Genomic DNA, 6,415 nt, shown 5'->3' with positions numbered 1-6,415 from the left:
AAAATCATTTTACATATACTTTTTTCTGATTGCTTTTACATCACTGCCTTGGTGCTTATGTTCACTAACTAAATTTTCATCAGTGCAGTGTTCACTGCAGGTGCAGGTTTGTATCGTGGGCTAACATAACCTGCAATAACTCTAAGCACCATCCAGTGGGAACTACTGGGTTAAATGATTTGTAAATGATTCACAGATTCTTTTGTATTGGCTCTTCTTCATGGAGCTTGACGGTGTAGTTTCTGCCACTACCACATCCTACATCAGCCCAAATTTCCCCTCAGTAAAGAAAAGGTCCTGAGCAGAGTGGCCTCTGCCAAATCTTACTGAAGTCAACAGGCCCTTGTGCAGGTCAGCACATCATCACTGCAGGGCTCAGGACAAGGCCTGAGGAGGTGCTGAGTAACACACACACATACACACAAATGAGGTGGCAAGTTATGAGGCAAAGCATGCTAGAAGCCACTGCCAAACAAAATCTTATTAAAAAATTAAAATAATAAACCCTATCAATCTTTCCTACACTACACAGTCTGGGCTGACAATGATACAGTTGCAAGATATAAATAATGCTACCTCTAAAAAGGGTAGTTATAATCATATAGCTCCCTCTACCTATAATTTAGATTTTTAAGAGACAAATTAATTTTTAGTCCTTCACACATCTTAAGGAGAAAAATGCCACTGTAATGTATCCATACATTGACTTTCTTGGAAAAAAATGATGTAGCAATGACTAAGGTGATTCTGAAAAAACTGGTTCTTTGGGACAGCAATAAGGAAACACATATCAACTGATGGCATAACAAGGGAAGAGATAAAGACTGACAACTGCCTTCCACAGCAAACAGGTTGCATCTCTCCTTTCCTCCTCCTTCCTGAACAACGCTGCTCCATGCCACAAGCTCTGTTGCACCTCTGGCTCCCGACAGCTCACACCTCACACTGGGAACTGAAGTTCCACCTCATTGCCACAAAGAAGGTCTGAGGGACTGTAGTATGCAGCTGAGTAATTAAAAAAATCCACTGAAATCATCAGCTAATTATAAACCAATCACCTAAAGAAATGCCCACCCAGATTACAGCTGAACTTGAGGGAAAAGCCCAGAGGACAGCAAGAAACCTTGGCTTGCATAGAAATAGCGTTTCATTTCCATGAACGCTATATACTGGAAAACTTTTCTATAATCATGTTAGTTCTATGTTTTCTTGTCTGCTTAGTGACTTTAAAAAAGCATATATATGTATATACACGTATTAACAAAGCTAAAAGCAGCAAAAGAGGTATATATGGAGAATTTAGATGATGTATTAATTTCATTATAAGAAAATATTTACAAAGCAAATGTGGAAGCTTTGGCATCTCCTCTCTCTGAATCATATTACTGCAGAATTATAGATGCAGTATGAAGAAAAATATGTGTGTGTGCATGCCAGCTTACATATGCCCCATAAAAAAGGCTCCCTTTTTTAGGGAATGCACCTTTGTACCAGAAAGCAATTAAGCTTTGGAAAAGGTGCCCAGAAGATTCTGGAGTCTCCATCCCTAAAGATTTCCAAAGTTAGAGGCAGACCTGACCTAACCTTGATGTTAGTCTTATTTACAGATTGTGTTGGACAAGATGGACTCCAGAGCTTCTTTCTGACCTATTATTTTCAATAATTCTATAATTCTATTATTTTAAGAGCCAAGGGGAAGCTGGATATATTCTAACGAAAAAAAGCACCACACATTTTTAGTAGTGAGGACTATTCATTGCCAGGAAAAAAAACAAAACACCACAAAAGCAAACCAAACACGTAACAAAATATTGAAAGTTGAATAATTAATAAAAAACTATTAATTTATTCCTTGTCTGTTCTTGGTTCTACTTCATATCACACAAAATCACATCTAAAATACAGCAGGAGAGAGAAACATTCCTAAAATGAAAATGGGATGCTTAAATTTGATCTGCATGTCATATCACAATCCTGCACAGCACCTACGCCTACTAAATCTTATCCCTGATAAAACATTATTAAGCACAGTTATGCAACTGGAATCCAGATTGACCTAAGATCATAACCACAAGTGAACTCCAGCCAGCATAGCACAGGGAATGGGCAGGCAACACAGGGCAATTTTGTTCCTGGCGTATGTGAACTGGTTCCAGGACTGCTCAACTGGCTGTTGCAAACAGTTTAGGTTCATTACTTCATAGGATATGTGTAGAGACTGTAAATTTTAGTCCTCATGGGTATTCTTTAGCAATGAACACAAGGAGACATATATCACATCATACCCAGAGAACAATGCTCTGGGTTCCTGTTACTACTTTTACCTCTACTAACAGTGGTGCCTCCACCAGACTGGAGCACAGGGAAGATGTGGAAGGGGTAGTTCTAATGGAATCTAGCTTTCAGAGTGGGGTAAAATGAAAGAAACCCCCCTGCTGATCCAGAATGAATAAATCTTTCCTGAAACAGAAGACTCTTGCCATGTGGTAGTGACCACTGAGCAGTAAGCTGTAGCTTCATAGCCAGAGAGCTGTAGAGATTGTAAAGTTCAGGCTGGGATAGAGGGGAGGAGGAGAAGACATATATTGCAAGAAGCCAAATCCACATTGCATTCACAGAAAAAACGTGGAAAACTCCCATACAATCAGATCTGCAGAGCTCCAACTATAATACAGCAGAATTATAGTGGCTACAAAATGTAGGATGACGAAAATCAATTCTGAAAAAGTCTATCACAAGTGAATACCGTACTTATTCCATCCCCTTGGAATAACCCCGCTGTAGCAGCAAAACCAGTGCTATTTCTGTGACAAGATCCTTGCAAAAATCCTGCAGACCCTGTTTTTAAAAAGAGCAATAATGAAAAAATAAAGTCCTGTGGTGCTTTTCCTCTATCAGCCCTGTTTATGAATTCATAGCACAGCATGAAGGTTATTAAAATCCCATATGTGAGAACCACACACAGCACAAGGAGATATGAATTGGCATTCCACAGAGATAATGCTATCTAATGGGCAAAACAAGTAGCATGGTTTCATTCTTATTCAGGGTACATTTGGAAAGGGCAAAGCATCTGGCTGCTGCTCGTGGATAGCTGACCAGACACAAACCATTTCTTCTTCTTACCTGTTGATTAGTAAGTTAAATGTAAAGAGCATGGCTCTTATCTTCCTGGGCCTTGATAGTCCCCAGACACCCTTTTACCCACAACCAATTTGGCATGGGGTGAATGAAATGCTATTTGGGTGACCCAGCTACAATAGCTATTAACATATTGTGGTTTACTTCCAAAACACACATTTCAAATCAAAATGTAATTAACCTTCCAGATAACCAATACACCTCACAAATTAATTCCAGAGTCCTACCTATCCAATAAAGTACTTATTTTTCAAATTACTCATTTATTTCCCATTTTATTGTTGAAACAAACCAGTTAATGCTATGCTTAATTTTGCTGCCAAAAATGTTTTGATGCCCAGTAGCACAAAGCTATTTTGAACACTATCAGCAACTGGAAAAACTGCAAGAAAAAAAGTTTGGGAAAAATGGCTTATGAAAATCCCCCAAATGCATAGGCATGCACAGTAAGTTTCCCCAGTGTTCAAACACATGAAAACTTTTGCTAAAGAGAAAGCAAGCCCCAGTCCATGGTTCTAAAAGCTTTGACAAGAGCTGAATTTAATGGCTAAACCATACCATACTTGAGTACTAGGATCAAAGTTTTGCAAGGCTATTTCTCTGTCCTGCATGCGTGGTCAGTCAGCCATCACAGTGAGACCACAGGTGTCTGACAGCAGCCATCACTACTGGCAGAGATGGAAAGCACTCCAAAATAGGAAATGCAGGATCTGCCATGAAGCAACATGAGTCAAAGTCATCTTCTGGCAGGATTAAAATCCATGTGCTTGCTCAGTACTCTGCTATATTGCTGAGGAAGAGTTTCCCCTCGTCCATATCTTTATGATCACACACTGCTGCTCAGTGTCCCTCACTTGAATGATCATGAAATTTGTGTTTAGATTTGATCTTTCTCTAATTTCAGAGTGTTCAGACTCATGATCCTCATTTATACTAAATTATACACTCTTTCAGCTGCACCTTCCAACCTTGTCACTATGTGATAGGCTCCATCACAGTATTACACCATCTGTTTCAGCTGCTGGATACTACTTCCATGCTACCATCAACATCACTGTCAGAAATTATAATCTGTATCAATATTTTACAAAGGCAAAGGAGGGAGGACGGTGAAAAGAAATTAAGTTTCATAACTAAAATGAAAAATCCTTTCCCTCTAATGACTCTTGCCTTCTAAACTGTCTTCCTTTATGCATGAGACAAATTTGACTTGGGATTTGCTACCTGACTAGAACTAGCTACATACTTTGGAACAGGAGCCCCACAATGAGAAATACATAAAACATAGCAATAATTTTCTGTAGCATGGCATTTCAAACAGAGGCAGTTATCCTTCCTATCACCCTCACAACTAAAGCTAGTCAGGTATTTAATACTGTTCCACAAACAGGAGCTCTTTGGCCTGTATTCAGCAGGCAAACATGAGATTACTGGCTAAAAATTTCAGGGTCTTTGTTAGCAGCTAATTCCTTGTGGTTTGGATGGAGGTGTTTTCAAAGATCAGGGTGTAACAGATGTCAGGCATGAGCTGGATTACATTTTGATTTGCACTTGAGTGCCAAGATGAGCTTTGTGGATGTCTCCATGATCTCACAAGTATTGCTTCATCACCTCCCAAATGTTGGTATATCTAACACCAAATCTGGAAAGAAATTCAGGTGATCTGTAGGTGGCAATGCCAAAATTGCAAACCCTCACCATCATTCCACTACTTCACCCACATTCAGCTTTAGACTTGCCAGGGGTCTTTTTAGACTGAAACGTTTCTTCAACAGCTGAAGTTTCACATGACATGCAGGCTAGGATCTTCCTGTGGCTCCAATCTGAAATGTCCATCCCATCCAGGAACAAGATTGCATTGTAAAAAACTGAATCCCTTCCTGCCATTAAGCAAAAACTGAACATTTGCCCTTAGTTTTTACTTCCTATCACCTTACCAGCTAACCTGCAGGATGTACTTCCCTGCAATGTTGAGACATTTCATTTTCGATTCTTTAAAATTCTTAAATGAAAAATCTTCTGCTTCTGGTGAGTATTATTTTTAACTCATTAGTTTGTTATAAATGCCTTCTGTTATTACTTTCGTTAGAGGGTTGGAGTTTCAGGGGGGTTATTGGTAAAAGAGATTATAACTGTTCTGACCCTCTGGTGTGGATACTGGTTTGTATTTGCAGCACTGTTCCAAGAGTAACAGCTGACATGTGAACACAAGAGACCTGCTGATACTGCAGCTCAGGAACATGGTTCATACATCCAAGTTTTACAGAAGCATTCAAGATGCAAAGTGGATTCCTTGCCACATCATATGATGAATGAGACGTTAGTATGACCTTGGTGTCAAAGGAAAACATGTTTATATCTGTAAATATGTCAACCTGAATGTAATTCTTGTCGCATTTTTAATGTGGACACCAGAACATCACTGTTCAACACAGAAACTTACATACACTTGCACCCTTAAAAAATGCCTCTTTAATTCATTATTTTTACTATTCCCACCTTAGTACAGACTGTGAGTTTTTCTTACCATGCAGTATTCTGTGGTTTCTCTGGTGGCAGCTCATTGGCTCTGATATAGGAGAATTCAGAGCCCAAATACTGAGTAGTCAGGATCACAGAGCTAAAACTTGAGCTATCTTGAAGGAAAAAGCAAAGAAGCGAAACCAACTACTAACCCTGGCTGCAGCTAAGGAAAGGTCCAGTTTCATCCGGAAATCAGAACAACTCAACAGAGCTTAATTTCTGAAGATTTCTGGTAGAGAAGCCAGTTAGTGAGAGCTGTCTGGAGTGCTTGGCCCAGGGACATGCACGCAATGCATTTATTCCACAGGGATGCCAAAATTTTATTGCCTACACATGAAGTGAAAATCCTAGTAATACCAAGGGGTTGGGGCGGGGGTGGGGTGGGGAGGGAGAGGGGCGGTTTATAGATTTGTGAGGGAATGATTGTACAATGATAGTCCTTGCACTTTGGAAGAGGTGGAAGATAATGTCACAGTGCAAACAACCTTTTTTAAAAAAAGTAGGTGAAGAAACACATACTTCAGGGATGGGAGATTCTTTATATGTGGTTACTTTCAGGTTTGAGTTGATGTCTTGGGATACTCTGTCTCTACAAATACTTTTGGGTGATCCCACAGCAAGTCACGTTAGTTTAAAGTTCTGATGCTGCGGAACACTTAAGGTCAGTTGTTCTTTTACTTGTACTATAGCATTATTTTTACTTCAATCACAAGCTCACCGTTCTATTCTCTGCTGAAAACAAGAGCCCACC

Source organism: Gallinula chloropus (assembly GCF_964237585.1).
Source record: "Gallinula chloropus genome assembly, chromosome: 6".
In the NCBI taxonomy this organism is placed as follows: domain Eukaryota; kingdom Metazoa; phylum Chordata; class Aves; order Gruiformes; family Rallidae; genus Gallinula; species Gallinula chloropus.
This window is presented reverse-complemented; position numbering follows the sequence as displayed.